This window comes from Myotis lucifugus, unplaced genomic scaffold, assembly GCF_000147115.1.
Source record: "Myotis lucifugus unplaced genomic scaffold, Myoluc2.0 scaffold_66, whole genome shotgun sequence".
Taxonomy (NCBI): Eukaryota; Metazoa; Chordata; class Mammalia; order Chiroptera; family Vespertilionidae; genus Myotis; species Myotis lucifugus.
In genome coordinates, this window is record NW_005871114.1 from 3,111,574 (window position 1) to 3,135,907 (window position 24,334).

At 44.4% G+C, this 24,334-nt stretch overlaps 1 protein-coding gene across 1 annotated transcript in view; it reads left to right on the forward strand.

Moving 5' to 3' along the window:
* The window catches only part of SORBS1 (sorbin and SH3 domain containing 1), a 211,022-nt gene that overhangs the window by 34,555 nt on the left and 152,133 nt on the right, over positions 1-24,334 (forward strand). Inside the window, exon 2 of the mRNA XM_023754890.1 lies at positions 23,577-23,671. The gene's annotated coding sequence lies outside the window, so the exon portion shown is untranslated. The remainder of the gene's footprint in view (positions 1-23,576; positions 23,672-24,334) is intronic.

A 24,334-nucleotide genomic window follows, 5' to 3' on the forward strand; every position in this document is an offset into this window, starting at 1 on the left:
CGGTCGTAATTACATCAGATTCAGGGCATAGAAAGAACTGGAACCATCTTTTGTGTTTGTGTCTTTTTAATATCAGAACAGTTGGGTAGGTGGCATTCAAATTAATAATAGACACCACTTTAAATATCTTTTTGTAAAAATGTTCATTTTTAACACATCTTACAGGGTGAAAATCTATTGATCTCCGTTTTCTGCCTATTACTCTTTCCCCTAATTTGTAGAACCGTAGCTTTACATCTATTAGATTAGATCTGTCCTCAGTCTTACTATACTCTCTTAAGCTTTCCAGTATTTATTGCAAAATCCTGATAGTTTTTCATGCCTTTTCATGCAAGCACAACGCATCTGTTATTTTTTAAAAACTTAAAAGTTTGTATTTGATAAATGTATATTTTATCATTTAATTTGAAAGGATTTGTTTGCCTAAGTATATTTTAGAAGCCAGAAATGTCTTCAAACCTTGTATCTGGTATCTGACTTGGTGGTGGGTCCATTCGACTTTTGCCTGTTTGCTTTTCTTATTTTGTAGGAGATTGGGTGCTGACGTAGTACAGTTGGTTTGCTAGGGTTGTTATGTCTTTGATGTTTGATGTTTAGGGTGGAATCGCAGACCTCCCTCTTGAACAGAAGTAGGCCTGGGGGAGCAAGACCAAGGCTACTGAGGCTGGGTCAGGTGGGGCAACTTGACATTGGCTTCCTCTTTGACACCATTCGCTTCTCTGTATTTTTCCTTTTCTTCTTTTCTTTTTGCTCTATTTCCCTTGTTTCTTTCCACTTTCCTACCCCTATTTGTTGCTAGACTTAGTGTATCTGGGCTTGTGGTAAAGAAGGGGATGTTTCCTTCTCTACTCCCTCTTCTCATAGTTTAGGCTTTATTTTACTGAACATTTTGCAAAATATCTTTGGCCACTTCCCCTATGCCTTGCCATGCATGTAAAAGTCAGTATGGGTTTTACAAAGAGGGTGATAGCTCAGGGTTCAGCAACCTTCCCCAAAGTGGAGGTCAACTCTTTCTGACTCCTATTTTGGGGCTGGGGTGACTGTGTTCAGTCTTGGCGGGACTGGCAGGAGGCAGTCACTTTCATGGGGATGGTGGCAACGCAGGCCCAAGTGCTGCTGAGGCCTGGCCAGCCGGGCTCCTGGCTACTGCTGTGCCACTGCTGACTCTGTGGTTTGGCCAGTGAGTTTTGGCTTCTGAATTGTCCTTGTATTGGCCATTTAGTGTGTGCTGTTCCACAGCCTTTTCATCATAGGAGTGATAGATACAACGTGAACATTTTTGACCTTGTAAGGCTTTGCAGAAGAGGCTGTAAATTCCAAATCGCTCTGTACAGCAGTGCAGAGACCGACTCTAGGGAGAGACTGGAGACTGTTTCTGGGACAGTGGCCCTGACCTCTGAAGGCCATTCCTGCAGTTGGTCTTGGGTATATGTTTTTTTAGTTTTTTATTATTTTTATATATTTTTAGTGATTTCAGAAAGGAAGGGAGAGAGAGCTAGAAACATCAGTGATGAGAGAGAACCATTGATTGGCTGCCTCCTGCATGCCCCCTACTGGGGATCGCACCTGCAACCCGGGCATGTGCCCTTGACCGGAATCGAACCAGGGACCCCTCAGTCCACAGGCTGACGCTCCATCCACTGAGCCAAAACAGCCAGGACAGTCTTGGGTATATGTTAAACCCTCCCAGAGGGAGCTGGTGCTGCATAGGAGACTGCTGGTGGGCATGAGCCCAAGGGAAACTTGGGGGGAGACAGCTGCTTTTTCATAGCATATGATCTTTCAATTTCCTGCTGCAGGAAGGGAGGTTCACCTTAATTAAATGTATGGTAAACAGTCTCATTTCCCTTGTTGCTTATCCTTGGTTCATTCCAAGCCTGTTTCAGAGGGTTTGGTAGAAAAGTCAGTGGCCTCTGCTCCCTTTTTTCTATCAGAAAGCTCAGTCTCTGGTAGTCCTCCACTCTGGGTGAGGGAGAGCTGAGCAGCCTATAATGGAGTCCAGGTGAGGACCAGGCTGATGTGATTTTTAAAATATATATATTTTTATTGATTTCAGAGAGCAAGGGAGAGAGAGAGAAAAACATCAATAATGAGACAGAATCATTGATTGGCTGCTTCCTGCATACCTCCTCCTGTGCCCACAACCCGGGCATGTGCCCTGACCAGGAATCAAACTGTGACCTCCTGGTTCATAGGTCTATGCTCAACCACTGAGCAACACTGGCCGGCCAGATATGATTTAATGGTAGGTTTGACTGGCAGGTGATATCATGTGCTGAGCAGCACTGGGTCTTCTCTCTTAACGGCCATCTGGTCCACCCTTCTACATTACTGGGGGAGAAGTCTTCCTGGGCCCAGGGAAGTAAACATGACTTACCCTGGGTCACATAGTAGTGGAAGAACCTGGACTAGAATCCTCTCACCACTGCATTGGCTCATCGAGACCTGTGCATCTTCAGCCTGAAGAAACTTATACCCTATGGGGAGAGGTAGTTTAATATGGCCAAGTGCACACATACTGTGCAATCTGACTAATTTGGATTCCAGTTCTGGCTCTGCTTACAAATGTGATCATCAGTGTGTTCCTGATTTCCTGAGCCTCTGTCTTCTATCTGTAGAATGGGAAACATACTCACCTCATTGGGTTTTGAGGATTGTCTCAGACTGTTCCCTGATACACATAGACACTCAGTAAAATGCAGGGTGAGCAGCATTTCCCACACCTTGCTTCAGAGTTCCAGCTGGGGTGGCGCTGGAGTTTTCCCTCCTCTTTAACTGACAGTGAGGCAGGGAGAACTGCCTGGACTCCTGCACCCTCATCACTTCATCCCGAACTTGCCCTGTGAGCAGACTGAGGCCTTGGGGATGGGCAACCTTTGGAAGAGGATGCCTGTAGGTTTAATAATCAGCCTTTATTGGCTGAGTGATAAAGCTGAGGCAGATTGATTTTCCTGGGGCAGAAAGAGTTGTAAGCTTGTCTAGGCTATCCTGAGTCATAGACCTCCAACTTATGAGTTATCTACACATACACACAGCCAGCTGCACACAACCTCTTCTTCCCATTACTCATCCCTGCCCAGCTGTCCTGGTATGACTCATTCTCCAAATATTTGCATGCCTACTGTGTTCCAGACACAGGGCAAAGTACCAGGGAAAGATATTGGTGAGCAGAAAGAGACCTGGGTCTTGACTCCATGGAGCTAATGGGGTTGTGAACATAGACTTTAAAGATATAAGAGTTAATTATATAATCATTGTAAGGCTATGAGTAGGAAGTACTTGGGGCCATTGGAGCGTATACTAAAGAGATCTGACCCAGTCTTGGAGGACAAGGAAGATTGCCCCCAAAATTGAGCTGAGAGCTAAAAGAAGGCAAACGGGCAGGGGAACGGGTGACCTGACCTTTTGTGCTGCCCGCGAAGTCTGCCATCCTCCCTCTTTTTCATTGGTCTTTTAGGAGGTAGTTGATCCTTCTACAGTTAATCCTCTTATCATTTCAAATGTTTGCATTTAAAAATTTTTTTAATGTTTTTTTAAAATTGATTTCAGAGAGAGGAAGGGAGAGGGAGAGAGGGATAGAAACATCAATGATGAGAGAGAATCATTTATCGGCTGCCTCCTGAATACCCCCTAGTGGGGATTGAGCCTGCAACCTGGGCATGTGCCCTGACTGGGAATGGAACTGTGACCCCCTCTGGTGCATGGGTTGATGCTCAACCATTGAGCCACACTGCCAGACTGTTTGCTTTTTCTAATTGCATTGTCTTCATGGCAAAAATATAGTAGGACGACTGTTTTAGGAGTTAAACAACATAAATTGCAACCATTTGTTGAATGTCTGCTGTGTGGCAGGCACTATACGTACATTGTCATTGAATCCTCTCAAGATATTATACTTTACAGATGAAAAAACTGAGGGTCAGAAAGAAGTGACTTGTGCTTTCTCTCATGTTGGTTAATGATGGGAAAGCTGGGATTTGAACTTTTTGTCTCACAGTCAAACCTACCCGTGCCCTTCTGCCTCCCCCTCTTACAGAGGGACTTGAGATGGCTTGATCTGGGGATCCAACCACCAGCTCCATGTTGTGGCCATGGGAAAATGCAGCCTGAGTTCCAGCCCTCGGACTTACACATGCACTTTTGGCACGTGGCCTTCTTATCAGTTGAGGATGGTTGTCTGTGTCAGTTCAGCATGAAGTCTAAGTGAATCTGTCTTGCAGTGGTTTTAAAATTGCTTTTTCAGTTCAAATCCAGAATTATTGGAGGATGCTCTTAGAAATAGTCATTTGAGGTGAGTAACAATGGGCCAGATAAAAATGTTAGTTTCTGCTGCCAACAGTATCCCCTTGGGCTGCGGGGAAAGAAATTGGTGTGGGCTGATAACTCATTTACTCAAAGTCTCAGTGACTTATCTATGGTTTGTCAATGAGTGGGTTCTGGATGGGGGTAATGTGTCAGTCACTTCATTCCTCTGAGCCTCAATCTCTTTACTTACAGAATCACTCACCATTGCTATGAGATTCCAGTGAGTTATTGGACCTTAGGATTAGAAGAGGGTATCCCTAAGGTAATACATTCAAAGTATTTTATAAGCCTATGTAAATAGATACCATTTTTTTGTTGGTTTATCATTATGGTTCATATTATTAATAGTGTTAACACACTGGTTCTCAAACTTTAGCTGCATCAGAATGACTTAGAGAGCTCGTTAAGCCACAGATTGCTGGGCCTCTCCTGCAGAATTTGATTCAGTAGCATTAGAGTGGGGCCAGAGAATTTGCATTTCTAATAACCTACATGAACTGATGCTGTTGGGCTGGTGACCACACTTTGAGAACTGGCATACACCACTTAGATCTGGAGCCGCTTAGCCTGCTACTGCCTCAGGCCTAGAGAGTGACAGGTGAACCTACTGACCCTTGGAGGAGTGTAGATGCCAGTTCAGGGCCATGTTGTAGCCAGACAGAGCTAATGGGCATTGGCCACTCTGGGTCAGTGGCTGTGATGTCCGGTGTGGGGTGGAGCAGCATCACTGTTTCCTTAGTTCCATTAGGACTTGGGTTGGTCTCTGCTGGTCACCAGGCCTGTGGTGTGTGGGAAGAAGGTACCACTTGCAGGGTGCTTTGGGCCAAACTTGGACAGTCCCATCCACATTAGTGAACTCCTCCATTCTTCAGACTGGCCCAGATCCACCGAAACTCAAGCCCTCTTTTGTTCCTGGAAAGAAATCACCTTCTTTCTTTTGATCTTCCAAGGTTGCAGTGGATGCACGGTTTGGTTTCCCTGTGCGGCTGAGTGGCTCATCATCATATTTTCTTTCTCACCCTAAGAGATTTCCCACTAATTGCTCCAGCCATGCCCTCCACCACATGTGTGGTTCCCACTTAATTTTCTTTCTTAACTGAGACACCCAGCCTTTTTTTTAATTACCTCCATTTTGGAAGAGGACAGGCTGGAGCAAGCTAGCAGCACTTTTTATACTTTCGGGGTCATATTGAGTGGCTTGTTAAAAACGCAGATTCCCTGGCCACACCCTCAAAGATTTTGACTTCTCAGGTCTGGAAAGATTCCAGGGATGTTGATGCAGGGATCTGAGAACCACACTTAGGGAGAAAATTAAAGAGAACTTGACTTGCTTTTCAGTCTGCCAACATGTGGTGGGTACTTTTACTCCAGAAGCTCCTCTTGGACATCTGTCCTTAGCGTTTACCACCTTCGAGTCTGTAATCCATGCCAGAGACACAAAGCTGTGGGCTGGAAGAGGAGGGCTTTGTTAATGGTTGCTTTCTTGGTCCAACAGATGGCCTGGCCATCGATTTCTCTGAGAAGAAAGCATCAGGCTTTGCATTATGATCACTAAGGAGGTCTTTTATCATATTCTGCTTACACAAACTTTGCTCCTGCCCCAGGGTCCAGTGCAAAGTCTGGGTGACCTTTGTAGCCCTCACTAGATTCAGTCTCACAACTTCTTGTGACTGATGATGGGTTAAAAAAAATTTATTCCCCTTTGCTTTATATGGCTGTCTGATTAGCTTTCACTGAGCTGATTTTTTTTGAATCCTCACCTGAGGATATGTTTAGAGGGAGGAAAGGAGAGAGGGAGAGAGGAGGGGAGGAAGAGGGAGAGGGAGAGAGAGATGAGAGAAATACAGTGATCACTTGCTTCCTGTACATGCCCTGACCGGGGATTGAACCTGCAACCTTTTGGTGTATGGGACGATGCTCTAACCAACTGAGCCACCTGGCCAGGGCTCACTGAGGGCTGGTTTTTATCGCTGAAATTACGTTGCAAGCATCACGGAAGTTATGATGTCTACATGGTGTGCTGGACATGCAGGCAGGAAATCACTAGTAGGATAGTTAGATTCACCATGATGCTTTGGGGCTGGCTACAGCTTGATCCCTGCACAGATCTCAAAGCCATGGCAATAAGGGTCTAAATTGGCTTGTTCTTCACAGTGTCATTTTTAGTACAGACCCTGGAGGATGACCATCATCAAACAGTACTTCTAAGGAGGGAGCCCAAGGCATGTCTGAGCCCTATCTGAAGCCCAAGTTTTAACCAAAATAGACCAGCCTCAGGAAGGGAGCTGGTCAAACAACTATTCTGCAGCATCAGTGCTTGGCAGAGACTGCTGGCTACGGCAGAGTTAGCTGGGCATCAGCCATGGCAGCGAATTACTCATAAGCCTAGTTGAGTATGTGTATGAGGTTGTGTGTGAGAGAGAAAAGGCCCTTGCTTCAAACAGCATTCTTCCTGTGTCTCCCAAAGATATATTTGTCCCTTTAAATGTTTCTTTTTTTTCTACATAATAGTCAGTATTTGAGATTGTGGGGAAAAAAGAAATCAGGAAACAACTCAAGAATCCAGTTTTTCAAAAGGGCCTGGGCAGATGCTCAGCATTTTGTAAATGGCCCTTTCTAGACTGGGCCCTTTCTGTGGTGACACGCCAGATCCCTCCGGTAAGGTGGCCGGTTGTTTTGCCCATTCTTCGCTCTCAGTCTAAAGTAACTTCTTAGTTCATCCTAGTCCTTTTAAATTTTTGTGGCATACTGCAATTGGATAGCTAAGTTTAAAGCAAGAATGTGGAATCAGTCAGTACAGCCACAGACCCAGAGACGGTTAGAGCTGCGAGAGTCCTTCCCAGGTGATCCTAGCTGGGCCACGGAGATCATGCAGCTGCTGGGGGCCAGGGTTCTAAGCCCAAGTCCCGTGTGTGAATTTAATATTCCTCTCCCTGCCCTGCCATTGCAGAGAGCCTGGCTCCCTTCTGCTCCTCCACTTGGCCAAACTGAGGTGTGGCCAGTGGAAAAGGGCTTCCAGAACTGAGGTTGATGGAACCATTTCAGTTCAAGGAGGCTGATGAGGAAAGGGGTGTTGTTCAGATTGCATTTTAAAATGGGTTGGGAATAACACTGGCTGTGAAAACATTATCAAAAATCTGCAAAATCAACACTCATTCTTCCTGGTAAACATGAAAGCTCAGCAGCTGCACCTCCCTCACACGTGTTTGGCCAACTGCTGTTCAGGACATTGTGCCTCCCTTGGTGGCGTATGGGAGCCGATTGAAGCCAGGATTGGCATACCAGCTCTTTGCTGAGTGGGACAGGGCATATCAATGATCTTAAAAGCTGCCCAGTTCAGGTCTTTGTTGAACTTAAACTGGAGCATATGCCCTTCCCTCTGGGGTACGAGGACCCTTTGATGGCTCTGTGTTGCTGGTCAGGCTTTGCAGAGTCAAGACCCAGTGCAGGCAGAAGAGCTGATCTTATTTATCAAAGGTGATTTGTGGGGGATTTCTTTTCCGTTGGGATCCTCACCCTCTTAATCATCTCATAACCTCTGTTATACAAGAGAATTCTGTTTATTTCAGAGAATGAAGCAAGTCCAAAAGGAACATTTGCCACTGTATAAAAACTTGACTCATCTGTTCTTTGATGAGAACTGGTCCTTAAAACTTGACTCATCTGTTCTTTGATCAGTTGCCGACATCATTTGTAGAAAATGGACTATTTAGGAACATCATGGTTTATTTCTCAGAACTGGATCTGTTGCCTGATTTTCTTGAGGAGATCCTTGGGAAAAGCAGAACTGCCTCCTTTGTGCTTCCATTTCTCTTTCTTTTTTTCTTGCTTTCTTAATTTCATGTGTCCTCACAAGGAGATGACTTGGGAACAGTTATCAAGAAGAATGCAGGGGTAGTTAAGAACCAGTATAAGTTCCTGAAGTACGAGCCTGTCATTGGATCATATTCCTTTTTTGACATGGACTCAGGGATGTCAGTAGATGCAGTACCATGTGTGCTGACCTCAGGCATCTAACGGGAAGGATCCCTCCAGGAGCCTGTGGCTAAAATGGGCAGTGAGGGCTGGGTGATGAGGCGATAGGTAGATTCCCTGCCGGCTGGATTGCTGGATGAGGTGTGCGTGCTCTACGTGGGCGGCCTCCTGTGGCAGACCTAGGATTGTGTCTGGTCAGTACTTTTTATCAGGCACTTGGAGCTGTAGAAGGCAGCTGTGTGAAGTGTGCAGATCTCTGAGGGCTGGGAGATAGCACTTACACTTCAAAGAGTAATCAGGACCCAGAAAGCTCTTCTAAGATGTGCCCCGCATCTGGGTTACAGAAAAATTTTGTGTGTGTAGGATGGGGGTGACCTGATTTTAAAAGAAGCTCTTGTGGAAAAAGACTCGGGCATTTTAGATGTTGAGAAAAAGAGGCAGGTCCTTCTTAGAGGAACGGAGAGGAGGTGGTTCTTAAGCTGGGTCCCCTGATCGTTTTAGGTTTGCCTTCTGGACCTCCTCACTTCCCCTCTACCCCAAGGGGTGATGCTGGGCTGGGTGCCCCAGGGGCAGAGAAGTGGCTTTGACATTAGTCCTCCTCCTTGGCTTCCCCTCTGGGGAACCCCCCCTCTTGCCCATTCAGGCTTCTCCCATGTCTACATTGGCGTTTCCAGGCAGGAGTCAGAGCTCTTCTTATTCAGAGGGTTTCCTAGTTAGGCCTTGGGCCCTGAGGCTGTAGCTGCCTTTGTGTTTGTGTGTGTGTGTGTATGTGTGTGCGTTTGTGTGTTTTTAAAAATCAATGGGCTTTAGAAAATGCATAAATAGAATGCTTTGTATTCCTGTTTCAAACTTAAAAATAATTATATTCTGCAAATGCAAAAAGTAATAAATGTATGACTTCGGTTCCATATTGCATCAGATTGAAGGTGGCAGGGAGAAGGTATAGGCGTGGGAGAGAGGAATAAAACAAGATATTGGGGTGGAGGGGGAAGCAAAGACAGTGACAAGTCGGAGGCAGGGAGAAGAAGCACAGAGGAATTGCCCAGGAAGAAACTAACAAGGCACACAGAGTCAGAAAACAACACACTTTGAGGTGAAACCAATTGGCAGTAAAGCCTTCATCCCATTGCTGTAATTTTATGTCTAGGAATTCTGAGAAAATCACAGAATCACTATGCAAAAAGCATTTATCTTTTCTTTGTAAATGCACCATGAAGTCAGAATATGACAACCCAATATGCCTCGCCCTATGGAATGAAATCTTGATATCTACTGATGGTATAAGAAGCAAAAGCCCAATTTATTTAATACTCTTCAAAATAAAATAGCCCTTCCCCCTCAAAATAAAACAAAAACCTTACGGTCATTGGATAAATCCAAAGAGTAAAAGAACATTCTCAGTGTTTTTATCGATATGCATATACATATGCACATATATAAAAAGAAACTACCTCCAGTGATTATCTCTGGATGGTGATTTTATAACTATTATCCCCCCCCCCCTTTTTTTGAGAGGGTGTTATTTTCTAATTTTTTAAAAACAGTGAACAGTATTACTTTAATCAGAAAAAGTTACTAAAAAATAACACTCTGGTTGAAAAATATGGAGCAACAACATTGGAATACTATCAGTTGTCTAGAATATTATTTATTTTTTATATCTTAAGTTGGAAAATATATTCATCCAAGGTATCCTGGCCCATTTTCCCTTTTTTCTTCTTGTTTTTAAATTTTGTAGTGTTATTCACAGTTACACATGCATAGTTCTTCAGCACCACCATCTCCTGCCCCCTCATCTCTATCCCAACTCCCCAGTGGCAGTCATTTAAAAATATTAGCTAATTCTCTTGGTATTTACTTCCACATTTTTCAATAACTTGTATGTTTTGCCACTTTTGGGCATTATCTGTTGACTCCTTACCATGTAAGGTAAGAATTTAGCTCTCCTCTTCTCCTCCTCTCCATGTACCACCTCTTTTTGTCTTTGAAGGAAGAAAAATCCTGTCTTGCTTCTCTAAAAGTCATGACATACATTATCCTAGAGGACAAGGGTTCCTTACATGGAGTAACATGCGCATCCTTTGGCCTTTTGTGAAGCCAATACAATTTTTAAGGTCTGTCCAAAATTCTAAGTTATAGGTTTGAGTTGGGCCACGTTATTTTTAGCTTTATGGTACAACCAAAACAAGGGTCCATCGGAATCTGGACTGAACCAGGGCATCTCCTGGATGATGTTTTTTGGCAAGATCAATTTATTTTGTTACCCTTTGCTTTTATCATAAAAGTAGAGTGTAGAGAAAGTATGGCATCCTAGTTCATTATGGCCATGGTTTGCTGGACTTGGCTATCCTGGGGGTCCAAGAAGGCATGAGCCTTGAACTCTCAGTTCCAGGGCACTCTCAAGGAGACAGCTTCTGTTTATGTTTGACTGATCATGTCCAGGGTTTATGGGGAAGTGGCAGAGATGCCTGTGTCCTGAGGCCCCAGGGGGATTTGTATGAAGTTCTAAAAGTGCCATCTTTCCCAGAAAAGCTGCTTCAGTTCAGTCTCAAAGTAGGATATGTGGACTCTACTCCGAGTCTCGGAGTTTCCCAGAGCCACCCACAAACACCTCTGAATTCTTTGTCCAAATCTAGAGGCCATTCCTCTGGGCTTCTCTGTTTCCTCCAGGCTCATGAGCGACTCCCACTCCTGACTTTTGCCTCTATTTATGGCCCTTCTGAGTTCTGAAAAAGTCTTCCCTGGAACTCACACCAGTGATCTTGGCCTCCTTCTCATCAATGAAGAATGAGGGAAGGCAACAGAGCAATGTCTCGTGACTTCTGTAGGAAATGAAGACTCTGACTCTTAAAGTTGTAAGCCACGTGGTTTGTACAACTCTGCTTGCATATCTCCAGTAGTGAGGGGCTCGCTCTCTCAAGGAGCCACCCTTTCCACTGTTGGGGAGCTATCTTAGGAAAGTTCTTTCCTACTGAATTGACATCCTTGTCTGGGATTTCTATCCACTAAACAGATAAGGGCTTTGAAGGTACAATTTGTTGAAACTAGTCAACAAAAATGACTCTTCCTGTTACTCTGGCATAAATGGTATTGAAAATGGTTTTAAGAGGCAACCATAAAAGATGCTGGTAGAAACTCATGTTTTCTAAGCACCAAGTGTGTTGTCAGAGAGGTTCAGTTTTGTTTTTCTTTTTCATTTTGATTTTGATTTATTTGAGTCTGATAGAACGGTATCAGTGACATGAAGAATAATTATAGTACCTTTTGAAATTCTATCCTGGAACCCTACCAGGAACTGACCCAGATTTGTGCCAAGGAACACATCATTGGTTTGGGGCTTTTTAAAATGTGTTTTTAAAAATGCTCGTTTGAAATGCTAGGCTTTTTGTTACTTAAAGAGCATTGTTTTAGTGGGTGGAGTTCTTTTTTGATCTTCTAAGTTTAAACTTCTTAGATCCGGGTGACCATAGTGACCATCCTGGATGGTGAGTTGAAGCGGCCTCTTAGAGGCAAGACTTGCACGCGTGTGTGTGTGTGTGTGTGTGTGTGTGTGTGTGTGCGCGCGCGCACTTCTCTCCTTTTTGTCAACCAGTTTTAAACTTTTCTGGATTTTTGCTGCTTTTACTAATTCTTCTGATCTGGCATCTTAGGAAAACTGTGTGATGTGATTCTTGCCATAAAAATGAATTGCCTTAAAAAAGAAAGAAACTGGCAGCCCTAAATGAACATGTTAACGTTGGTGGTTGGATTACTGTGTTTCCTTTGAGACTTTGTTTCCCCAGATTTCTACGATGAACATATATTACTTTTATATTAGAGAAAATTACTTGGAAAAAAGCATGGTTGCTTTCAAACTCATTCCTGGTCTGCCAAGAAGGTAACCAGGTGACTTCAGGAGGAATAACAGACTGGAACCTGGGGATGTTGGGAGCCAGAGCTGCCCTGGGAGCGGTTGTCCCAGTCTTTTTACCATCAAAGGTGCTTCTCTTTTGTCTTTATACTTATTTCTCTTCTAAATGTCCTTGCTTTGAAAGATTTCATGTAACCCAACATCGTGCTTATTAAGTAGTAATTCTTTCATTGTTGATCAATCAAAGATAGACTAACTGCCTGTTGGAAGATTACCCAGATTTCTTTGTGGAGTTGATGCTATTCCAGCTAAGAGGAAAGATGTGTGATGCTCTAGTCGGCCTTTCTGTTAGGCACTTGTCTGTGCTGCCTTCAGTGCTACCACAGTGGAACTGTCTGAGCTGAAGACGCAAGGTTGGGTTTCTGCAGTTAGAGCTCTTCTGTGTTTTGAGCTCAGGACTTTGTATTCCCTTTAGGACTGATATTTCACCCCACAAATTCCTTGATTTTGTTTTTAATGTAACAACATCTTAAAACCCCAAACCAATAATACAATAAAGCTTCATGACTGTGCTGACCTTTGCCTCATCCCTCAACATCAGCATAATCCTCATAATGGTTATAGTAGTTGGCATCAGTTGAATGTGCTTTACAGATTTACCACCAGGTACTATGTTAAATGTCTACCCAGATCTCAGTTGATCCTCTTAACTCCTTTGTGAAGCAAGTGCTGTTAATAAGCCCCCCTTTTACTGATGGAGAAACTGAGGTTGAGATTTTTATCCAAGGTCACGAGGCCACAGAGCAGCGAAGTTAAGATTTAAATTGTTTTTCATCTCTTAGATCTTTCATACCCTTTCTCTTTCACACCTTTCCTCCTCATCAGCTCTTTCTAGACAGGACCTCAGCTTCAGGTCTTTTTCATATCCCAGCACTTCACCTTTCTGTGTGTCTGGAGTGAATTGACTCTCTTTTCTCAGTTCCTCAGCAGGAGGTCCAGGAAAGGTGGCCAGACGCTGGGAATGAAGGCCCCGGGCCAAGAGCTCCTCCTCCTGCACCCTGACAGACAGGATGGACAGGCTCATTCCCGAGCGTGTGGGAACTGGAGTTGGGATTTGGTCCTCTCTTTTCTAATTTCCCACTTTTAGATTGGGGCTTTACAGGGTCCAAGGAGACATTTCCCAGCCACAGAAATGACTGCTCAGTGCCTCCAGTTCTTTTTCTTGTGCCCTCTCAAAGTAGGAGGCATAGAAAGCCTTAAATCCCTTTCTTCTTGAAAGGTGAGGAAGCTAGTAGAGGTACCTCTCTTCCCACGGAATGACCTTAGTTCCATTCTGAGCATGTAGAACAGGGGTTCTTAATTTTTATTGGGTCATTGACCCCTTTGAGAATCTGATGAAAGCTTTGGACTCTTTCCCAGAAAAATCATAGTGATTATAACCAACATTTATTTAGTAGGCATTGTGCTAAGCACTTAATGTATTATCTCTTTTAATCCTCACTGTAACCCTTTGAGGTGTACGGACTATTGTTATCTCTCTTCTACAGACGAGGAAACTGAGGCATTGAGATGTTAAATGGCTTGCCTGTGGATAACACATTTAGAAAGTGTTTGAGGGTCTTTGCATATGATTTCAGTTGAACCCCATGATCTAAAGTATCTCAGTTCTAGAGTACAAGCCACCACCTACACTGCTTAAAGAGGGAAATTTGTATGTGTAATAGGGTAGCAGGTGGATACCAACCCCCACAACTGGTGATCAACTGCTAGTCAAGGTGGTGGAGGAAGGAAAGGCTGCTCTTGGCTCCCCTTTGCAGAATCCTATTGGATCAGTTCTGCGACTCTGCATGGGGTTTCTGAGTGTCCAAGCTTTGCATGGATCCCACGCAGTTATCTAATTGGCATTTAACGGTAGGTAGGGAGTCAGACAATCTGGGCTTCTCTTAGTTCTGCCCCTCTAAGCTGTGTGACTCAGGGAGTCATTCACTCTCTGAGCCCGTCTGCTCATCTGCAAACCTTGGTGGATGACTCTGGGTGCCATTAGGATGGGGTGGGAGGGTCCTCACCACTGTGTGAGGAAGGCACTGCTCTTAATGTGCTTCAGTGCAGCTCATAAGCAAATGGCCTGTTCTTAGTACATTGTACACATTGTTCTGTTATTAAGATCAGTGGGCCCAGAAACTGACCTGTGACCACTCACCACGCTTGTCAACTGCAGCTTTGGAAGATACAGTGAGAATATTCATAGAGCAACAATCAGTGATCATAATACATCAGATTTTGGAATAGTTTGTACCCTCCTCCTGACTCTGCCTTTCTGTTCCCCACCTGTTTGTCCATGACCCTCACAGCAGGTGTCCTTATCATAGAGCCATGGGATATGTCAGTACTGGAAAGGAATGGAAATAGGCTCAGTGAGGTATAGGAACTTGACCAAGATCACACAGCTAATCCATGGCAGAGCCAGAACTTTAGTTGTGCTACGTGGCTGTCCCTTATCGCTCCTCTTAATGCCCTTCACAACCAGATGCAACTCTTCATCAGTTTATACCTTATCCCTTCTATTTGCTGAGTCATTCTCTCCATACCTTCTCCCTCTTCCTCCTCACTGCCTCCCACACTGCCTCAGTGTGTGGTGAATGAAGGAACAAAGCCATTTGTATAAGCAGAACCATCTCAGAAGTTCTTTCTAGTGCTAGGCCCACAGTTCACACATTCAGATGGTTGTAACTTCCCCAGGTGTCAGGATGAATCTCTGCTGTAGACAGAGACCCTCCTGGGAAATACCCCTCTCCATACACTGCTGTCTTCCCATTACAGTAGTGATAGGTACAACCAGACAATGTATTACCAGAAGTTTGTGGAAGCCAAGGTGGTATGGTTCATTATTGGCTGTGTGGGGTTCTCTCTCCAGCAGAAGTCAAACTTGGATGTAAAGAGCATCTTTTCTGGGGCTGGGTCGGGTGTTCAGAGTGGTGATATTGAGCACTACTGGGCACTAGCTTAGCACTCACTACTCCTTGCCACTGTGAATGTCCATGGACCTTCTCTCTGCTGAAGAGAGTCCCATTGTCTATTACTCAGCTTTCCCAATTATCTTACCTTCTAAGGAAAATTTTCTCTTTTTTAACTCAGTTCCTGGGCATTTTTTCATATGGAGTCAGGGCAATGAATAGAGGCTGAGTTGGGGGACCAGGGGTTGGGGATCATCTGTGTATGTGTGTGTGTGTATGTGACAGAGTGTGTATGTGTGTGTGTGTGTGTGTGTGTGTAAGGAGGGGCTCTATTTACACTGAAAAGGCCCAGTACTTGTGAGAGAAGATGGATTGGTGGCTAAAGGAAGGAGACGGAAAAACCTTGAGCTGGGGTTTGGGGCAGTGGGGGAGTGGGGCGGGGGGTGGAGAGTAGAAGAGAGTTTCTAGAACAGCTGCTGTCTATGTATGGGATATCATTTGTAGATAAGGAAGAAGGACTTTAAAGATAATTTCCTATGCATTAAGGACTTAATTCTCTCCCATTGGGTTTCAACAAGATCACTCACATTTTGAATTATTTCTTATATGTGGGCTGGATCGTTTGCTTGAGTGGCTACCTGGAGACCCAGTGATGTTCACGTTACTGGTGTATTCTGTCGGGAGACAGGCTGAGTGTGGGGCGGAAGAACGTGAGAAGCAGACTCTGGAGGTGGGTGATTGGGGGAGATGCACTGTGATGGGGGGCCCAGGGCTGACGTGCCAGAGTCAGCGTGTAGGTTGTGTTACTACACTCTGGACAAACCCCAGATCATTTTCCGGCATTAAAGATGAAGAACGATGTCAGAGTTCTCAGATTAGTGCTTATTCACTTTGTTACCCTAGTTCCAAAAATAATCTGAGGCAGTTCTAGCGGGCAGTTCTACCTGTAGCGATTCATTCACATTGTGTTTTTTCCCCAAAAAGAGCAGATTTGTCCTAAGAAGAAGGAAAAGGTTGATTTTCTTGGCCATATTTTACTGAAATATTGCGGAAGGATATTTAATTTTTCCTCCAAGAAATTTTCCTTTCGTACCGTTTTGAGATGGAGTTAGCTTAGCACAGAGAGGGATTAGGAGCAGTGACTGTTCGGTTTAAATAAGGAAAATGCTTTTTTTCTGCCAGTGGGCCTCCTGGGGTTGATTGATCTGTGTGCTCTATCTGTCCAGTAAAACCTTTTCCGCTGGCAGAAGGTTCCAGAACAGAGGCGCTAGAACTTGCAGGTCTGTGCATGGAAGTCCTGGCCCTTTGTGGGCTCCTAGGAGAGAGGAGAAACGCTTCTGCAGAGGAGCCCAAAAGGTTGACCTGGCCTCCGAGGAGTTCAGGCCAGAGTTGGTGCTTTTGGATACCAGGCAAGGGCAGAAAGAATACCTGCCCTGGTCCCTCTCCTGTGCTGCTGGTGGCGATGCTGAACAGCTATGTTCTTAGTCCATTTGCCAAGCTCTTGGGCGTTTTTCAATTGTCCATCGTTTTTGATCCTCTTAAGGACCTTGTGTGAGGGCAGGAAGTGTCAGCTGCCTTCTGGTGTAGCAGGAAAGCAGCCCTCTGCTGGGGAAAGTCCTGATCAGTTTCTGGCCTCTCCAGGGGCCACACCTGCCTTGTTTCAGTCCAGAGGCAGCCCTGACAGTATGGGTCACAGTTCCTGAGTGTTTCTCAGAGGGACTCCTACGATGGCTCCACGATTCTTATGAGTAGTGTGCATACTGGATCCTTTTGCCCTCTGGATGGAAAGCCACTGTGCCATCTGCTGTCACTGTGCCATCTGCAGTCGCTATGCAGACTGGGCGTTGCGGTTAGTAAATGGGATGCCAGGAGATCCTGGGTTCCGATTTTGTGACCTTAAGGATGCCAAGGGACATGTGCAGGTGTTGAGTACCAGCTGTAGGAAGATGCCATGCCCAGTGCTTCTAGTTACTTTTTTATGTCCGCTCACCCTCCGTTATCATGCTCAGATGCAGGGGAGGAAATGGACGCCAGGGAGGTCGATAACTTGCTCAGGGTCATGCAGGTGGTAGATGGAGATCAGGCTTGGCCAAGTTCTCATTTTTTCCTTTATGATTATAACCCGCATGCTAGAATGTGTCTCCTCCGGCATGGCTGTGCAATAGAAACACGATGTCACCCATGTATGGCATTTAAAATTTTCTAGTAGTCACATTAAAAGGTAAAAGGAAACGAGTGAAATGATTTTTAAATATGTATTTTTTTAACCCAGTGTATCCAAACCATCATTTAAATATGTAATCAGTATCAAGAATTATCGGTGAGATAGTTCACATTCTTTTATTTCCACACCAGAATTTTCAAAACCAGTGCGTGTTACCGTCACAGTACATCGCAGGTCATCCTGGCCACGTTTCAAGGGCTCAGTGGCCACGTGTGGCTAGTGGCTATCCTGCAAGATAGTACAGCTCCAGGATCTGACCCAAGAGGCGCGTCCTGCAGGCTGCCAAGGATAGCTAGGGGTCACCATTTTTTAAATGAATGGTTTCCAAATGCCATGGGATGAATCAGTCTGTGCTGGGCAGTCTGTGTGAGTGTCACCTGAGGAGGAGGGCATTAAAATTCCTCCATCAGTCTGGAGCCCCAGGTGATTCTTCTGCGTAGCCTGATTGGAAACAACTGCACTAAAAACATTCACTGGGCAATTTCCCTGGGTTCTCTGATTCTCCCCGCCCCCTTGTCTGGGCACTTGCATTCCAAGCACGTTCTGTGGGGGTGGAGGTGGGGTGTGATGGGAAAGGTGGGGGAATGCGAGCCCTGGGGGCCTTTTTCCTCTCCTGCACATAGAACTGCAGTTTCTATGCAAACAAGAAATCCTGTGTATTTACCTGGATGTGATCATGCATAAGGGGTGGAACCTGCCCTTTTGGTGGCTTCGAGCAGGATCCCGTGCTCTCAGTAACGGTGAGACCAAAGAACCAACATTTTCACGGGAGAATGGGATACTGTTTTCTTTTCCAGTGGTTTGGTTTTAAAATGTGGTTGCTGACTTAGAGTAAGAATTTGTTCCTAAAGAGTTGTAGTTCTGGGTTCTAAACCTCAAAGTCAGGCAGGTGGTGCAAGATGGAGGGTGGGAGATTGCAAATCAAATTCTTAGGAATGCTCTTCACTTTCATAAAAATGTGGCTGTCTCCCCTTTTTGGGGGAAATACAAGACCCTCCTGGACTTTCATTTTCCTACTGTTGATAGAAAAATATTTCTCTTCTCAGAGAAAAAGGCAGAACAAGCAAATGATAAAAGCAAGTGACAATTGACCTTGGAGTTTAGGGAGGTGAGTCTGAGAGCCTTGCCCACCTAAGGGGGAATAGCTGCTACCCAGCTCCACCAGATGTGGTCCTTAAGGCCCAGTGTTACCAGGTCTTGGTATTTTTAAGGAGAAGCCACAAATCCAGAATATTTAAAAGGTAAATTCTTTGGCTTTTTAAAAAAGAATCAAACATTCTAATTTAGAGCTTTGCAGGCAGAGAGCCTAGCAAATGCAAAGGCCCTTGAGGGAAGGATTGCAGGGGCTGCTCAGGGAAAGGGAGGGAACCACCAGCTCTGGGAGGAAGAAAGTATGAAGTCACTGTGAATCATTTAAAGTAGGCGTGCTTTTTTTTTTTAAAGGGGAGCTAAAAATCATTTTCCTATTTTTTAACTAATTTTATCCTACTTTATGAACTCCTGTGTTATTCAGAAAACTTGGAAACGTTCATTCTCCCTCCTACTGAATTTGTGGAGTGGGTGGGAGAACTTTAAAAAGCTCCTCCAAACCCACTTTCCGCTGCCAAGGGGTGTGAAGGGTGGACAGCTGGGCAGTGTGACCAGAGGCGAGAGATGCTTGAGCCACCTTGGCATTGAGCACCTTGGAAGCTTCAACGTCGTTCAAGTCCTGAGGATGTGGCACTGGGCATGGCCCCAATGAGATTGCTTCTGGGAAATAGGAAAGTGTTCTTCAAGGTCAAAAAAATAGTTTATTTTGCATATACTAGAAGGTTATCTTTAAATAATGCAGTGTGATTTCAAAAAAAATTGCACAAAAGAAATAAAAAGATAATTACTCTGATTTGTTTCCTTCCTGAGTTGGTTAGCCTCAGGATCAGTTGGGGATTTTCTCCAATTCTACACTAGCTTTCTAAGCAGAGTCCTTCATAAAGTTCACTAAATTAGTGGACTAATTAATGGCTGCTTAGATTTCAGAGGCTAGTGGCAAGACTAAGGAGTTGGGGAATGGGTTGGCTCGATCATCTTTTGGCTGGGAGACATGAAATTTGAGGTATATTCTTCAAACAACCTGGAGGTTTTGAAGGAAGTGTATTGGGACACAGTGATTAGCCAGTCAAACAAAAGACCCCTTAAAACATCAAAAACAACAAAAAGGCAAGCATGAGTAGGTGCTTTGTGCCATGAAGGAGTGGTGCATGGTCTGTGAGGATATTTAACTAGAGAGGCCCCCATTGGTCCAGAGCTGATAGGATGGTCTGGATTGATGTTTGGTAGGAACAAAGGTGGCTAAGGTGACTTTCACTGCCTCTTGTATTGTCCTTTTTTCTTGGGATGGGGTAGAGATGAGGATATAGATGAGGTAGGTAGGTAATGGTTCAAGGTAGTTGGTAGGGCCTGGAGCAACTCTTGTGATTTCTTTTGGATGATTGAATGAGAGAGAGAGGTCTTGTTTTAGGCAAGTTTATAATGGGTCTTCTAAAAGTTGAGGACCACCAGAGGTGGTCAGTTAGTATCCTGAGCTTTTCCTAGACCTCCTGTCCACCCATGCTCTTCCAAATTTGCATTGACTCAAGTGAAGAACCCTCAAGTTGAAGGGGACTCTCATCCTAGTGAAAGACATTGTGCATTGTTGCTGGGCCTTGCCGTTAGGAAGGCTGACCTCGGTCAGCCATTGGTTTCTCTGGCACTGGGCTGTCTGAAGGTTGCCCGGTAGCATCCGGTTATGTCAGGGAAGGGATCTCTCTAGGCTGGTCCATTCAAGGAACCAGCTTACTCCGATCTGTCATCTTCGTGGTCCACAGCATTTACTTTGCCATTTTTGGCTTGAGATTGCTCAGGTTGTTACTTGACCACAAAGTGGAAATCTGGGAAGAGAAGTGCTCAGCTGGCTTGGCGGGTTTCCAGGCACTGCATTGATCTGCAGTGTCCTACTCTGTGGGCAGGAAGGACCTGATCTGAGTGCTGTGTGCCTTGGAGCCGTTCCTCGAAGGCCACCTTGATGATGGAGTGCTCCCAGACCCTCTGTTCTGCCAGGGTGAGCCTGCACAGGTGTATGAGGGCTCAGTCCGTGCTGAGTCTGGACAACTTCAGTAGTTTATCTGGAGGCATTGGCATTGGGTACAGGAGGCCGCCTTCACTTACCTAGTTTGCATCCTGGCTGCTGGCATTTTATGTATTTTTATTTACTTAAAATAAAAAGGAGTTACTAGTAGGTGATGGTTGTCATAATGTGATGTAGGGAATGGATAAATGTACTAAGAATATTTAACTCCCTCAAAGCCTGGACCCTTGAATGCTGCCTCAGGGATGCTTAATTAATGAGCTTAAGGAGTGAAAGATTCCCTTTTCCAAATGGGTACCAGAGTCTGGGCACCAGAATCACCTGAATAATTCTTGGGTCTTCAAATCAGAGACTCTGATTTGATGGGTTTGGGACCCAGGACATTTTTTTAGAGAGAAGAGCTTGTCAGTTAGAGATCTAGGGAAGCTCTTCTCACTTTTCAAGTGAATTCTGCCTGCTTGTTTTCTTGTCCTGGCCTTGAACACTGAGCTCTGACCATGGCCATGTACTTGGTCTTCACTCCTATTTATACCCCTTTCCAAAAGCTTGTCTTTGGGGGATGCTATCCCCGCTCTCAATACCCCCCCCCCTCGTTTTGCCTCAGCCTAGGTCAGGAGTGTTGCCTCCTCTCTCTTATCCATGAAGAACAGGACAACTCCTCCTGGGACACTTTCTCATAAAACCTCCTGCTTGAGGCTTGACTGCATAGTAGATTCTGGCCCTGGAAACCCAGGCCCTGGGCTGGAGACAGGACCATGTTGTGACTGGCACAGGGGAAGACAGTGTTGACTGTCTTCTCAGAGACCTTGTTTCTTCGGCCCTGCAGACCCTGGGATAGCACTGGTTGCATTGCCGTGGAGCAGGTACACTCTTCATAAGGGCACCTGTCGAGATAAATTTCCAAGAGTAGCACTGGTTACATTGCCGTGGAGCTGCTCAGCAGATGTGGGACACATGGCACCTGTCGAGATAAATTTCAAAAGATATATATATATATATATATATATATATATATATATATATATAAATAGATATAGATAGATATAGATAGATATAGATATAGATATAGATATAGATATAGATATAGATAGATATCAATATCTATCTATATCTATATCTATATATATTTATATATATATAATCCATATATATTTATGGATTTCAGAGAGGAAGGGAAAGGGAGAGAGAGATAGAAACATCAGTGATTAGAATCATTGGCTGCTTCTTGCATGGCCCCTACTGGGAATCGAGCCTGAAACCCTGGCATGTGCCCTGACCAGGAATTGAACCGTGACCTCCTGGTTCATAGGTTGACGCTCAACCACTGAGCAACATTGGCGAGGCAAGGTGGGGCTTTTTAAGACCTCTGCGGTCATGTGAGATTTGGACTAGGCCTCATTGGAGGGGCTGCTGTCGTCCTTGCTTTTGCCCATGTTGTCCTATGACCTGTAATTCTCACCTTCCCCTCAGTTTGCCTCCTGCCTGCTCCACTCCCATCCCTGCTTAGGGCTTCCTCGGGCCTCTGTCCATGCAGGGAAGCGTCTGTTCACCTCAGCTGCACTGGAAGCCCTGCTCAGTGCTCCCATAACACGGTGCCTGCGCAGGTCTTTACAGTTACCCACTGTTTTCACATTCTTTCCGAGTGTCTGGGCCCGTCTTTTACCCAGACAGAGCAACTTAAGGGCAAGGACTGGGGCCTGTTCATCTTTGTATCTCAGTCACCTTGCACACTGCCTGGCGTGTAACAGGCTCAGTAAATACCTGCTGAGTGAATGAATCAATACATCAGTTGAGGGATGATATAAATAACTCCCACCAAGGGCTTCTAGTTGTGAACATCATTCACTTATTACAGTGCTAGTACCTTGCATGTAAGCTTATTTATAGCCTTGTAAAGGGGAATTTTTCTAGCATAAGGAATATATTTTAGACAGTTTCGGACATTAACTGAACACTTTTGAAGTAGTAGATGCATTGTATTTGTGATAATTATTTTTGTACTTAAAGCAGCAAAATTATTGAAAATTTCACATTCAGAAACAAACCCTTAGGAAACCTGATAGCATTTACTCTTATTTATTTATTTATTTATTTATTTATTTATTACAAATGAAGGTATGGAGAGCATTTTAGTACAAAGTGGATACTTCTAATGTATTTCCTTGAATTTAGTATTAGCTTTGAGACACACACACACGCATGCACACACACACAGATCTCTCTCTCTCTCTCTCTCCCTCCCCTCTCTATCTGTCTATCTATTATCTGTCTATATAATATTTATTTTTTTGGCTTCATGCTATGCAATGGGGCATAGTGAAAGTTTGTGGATTGGCAGTCAAGAGACCTAGATTCTAGACCTGCTTTCCATTATAAAATGGGAGTGGTTGTACTTGTTCAGGGATTGCGAATGTCTACAGGAGTGAGCTTACTAACTTAAGTTGCTATATGTGCTCTACCATTCATTTTCCTCTTGGCTATATGTGCTCTACCATTCATTTTCCTCTTGGAATTCACAGCCCCCTTTTCTTCTGTTTTCCCACTTTTGTTAAAATCATAGGTAGCAAGGGCAGTGATATTACAATTACAGCTCTTCTCTGTAAATTACAATTCCAGCTCTTCTCTGTGTTGAGACACTAGGGAGTGATGGGGACTGTGGCATTGGGATAACCAAGCTTGCCTATGAAGGGCAGCTACTACTTAGTATCAGCTGATCATGTTCAGACACGAATATGAGCCCATTTTGAGATCCTCTGAATTTTTTTTTAAGAGAAGCCAGAGGTCTTAGTTCCAGAAGTCTGGGTTTTATGATGTCTCTGACTTTTTAGCTTGGCTTGCATTTTCTAAACATACCCTGTAATTCAGTGTAATGCCAGTACAGGCTAGATGTGACCCACTGGGCTTTCACTTTGTGCTCCCATTGTACATGATCTCTAGTGCTTCTTTCTGCACAAGATCCAGTGATTCTAAAGGGGACCATTTCAGCTGGTGAACTGAAGATTCTTGTTCTACTGGGGAAGTCAGAATGGGAAGGGAGTGGGCTGGAAGAGGAGGGGAGGAGGAGCTTTGAGTCTAACAGGGTGCCTTGGTGTTTGGGTGGCCTCTTTGGAGAGAGGCCACAGGTGCCTGATTCATACCAGATGTTCTGTATGTTTGTCATTGCAGGACGCGGCATTTGTCGGAAGAGTCTGTGAAACCCTCTCTCTACCCAGAGCTCCAGGACCAATGCATCTTTCCATCGCCCTAAACCGCTGGTGAATGTATGTGTGTTTTTCTTCTGCAGTGAAGGGAAATATTTTCAGTGGGCGATAGGATGTGATTCTCAGGGAACAACACTGTCCTTTCTATTATGGAAGGAAAGGAGGGCTGGACCTCAGCATATCTGGGTTCTGGTACCTACTGGGTTCTGCCACTTTTACTGTGGGATGTTAGGTGAATTGTTAGACCTCTCTGGGCTCCAGACAGAAATGAATCCTGCCCTGCTAAAAGAGATTGCCTAAGTGAGAACACTTCCAAGGGAATAAAATGCTTGGCAAATATAAGGTAATCCTATTTGGCAGGGCAATTCTAAGCTAACAAATAAAACATGAATACATGATGAAAATGTGAATTGTAAATACCTATTTTCTGAGACTTACAGACTTTCAAAGATTTGCATTTCTTTTCTTTTTTCTTTCTACCACCGTAGCTGCTGTGTTTTTTTAAAAAAGACAAATTAATTACATTTCAGTGTTACCTTTATTTTTATTTGCAATCAGATAATTTCACAGTTTACAAATGCAAAGGGGGCTGTGAGTTTCCTTTTTGGAAAGAAACTGATTTACTCATTACAACAGTAAACGTTTTGCCTCTGTGCAGTTGAAAGACGCGAAGATATGTGCTTAGCAATAGTGTGTTCCAAAGCTGAGGGGAGGCTGCTTTGA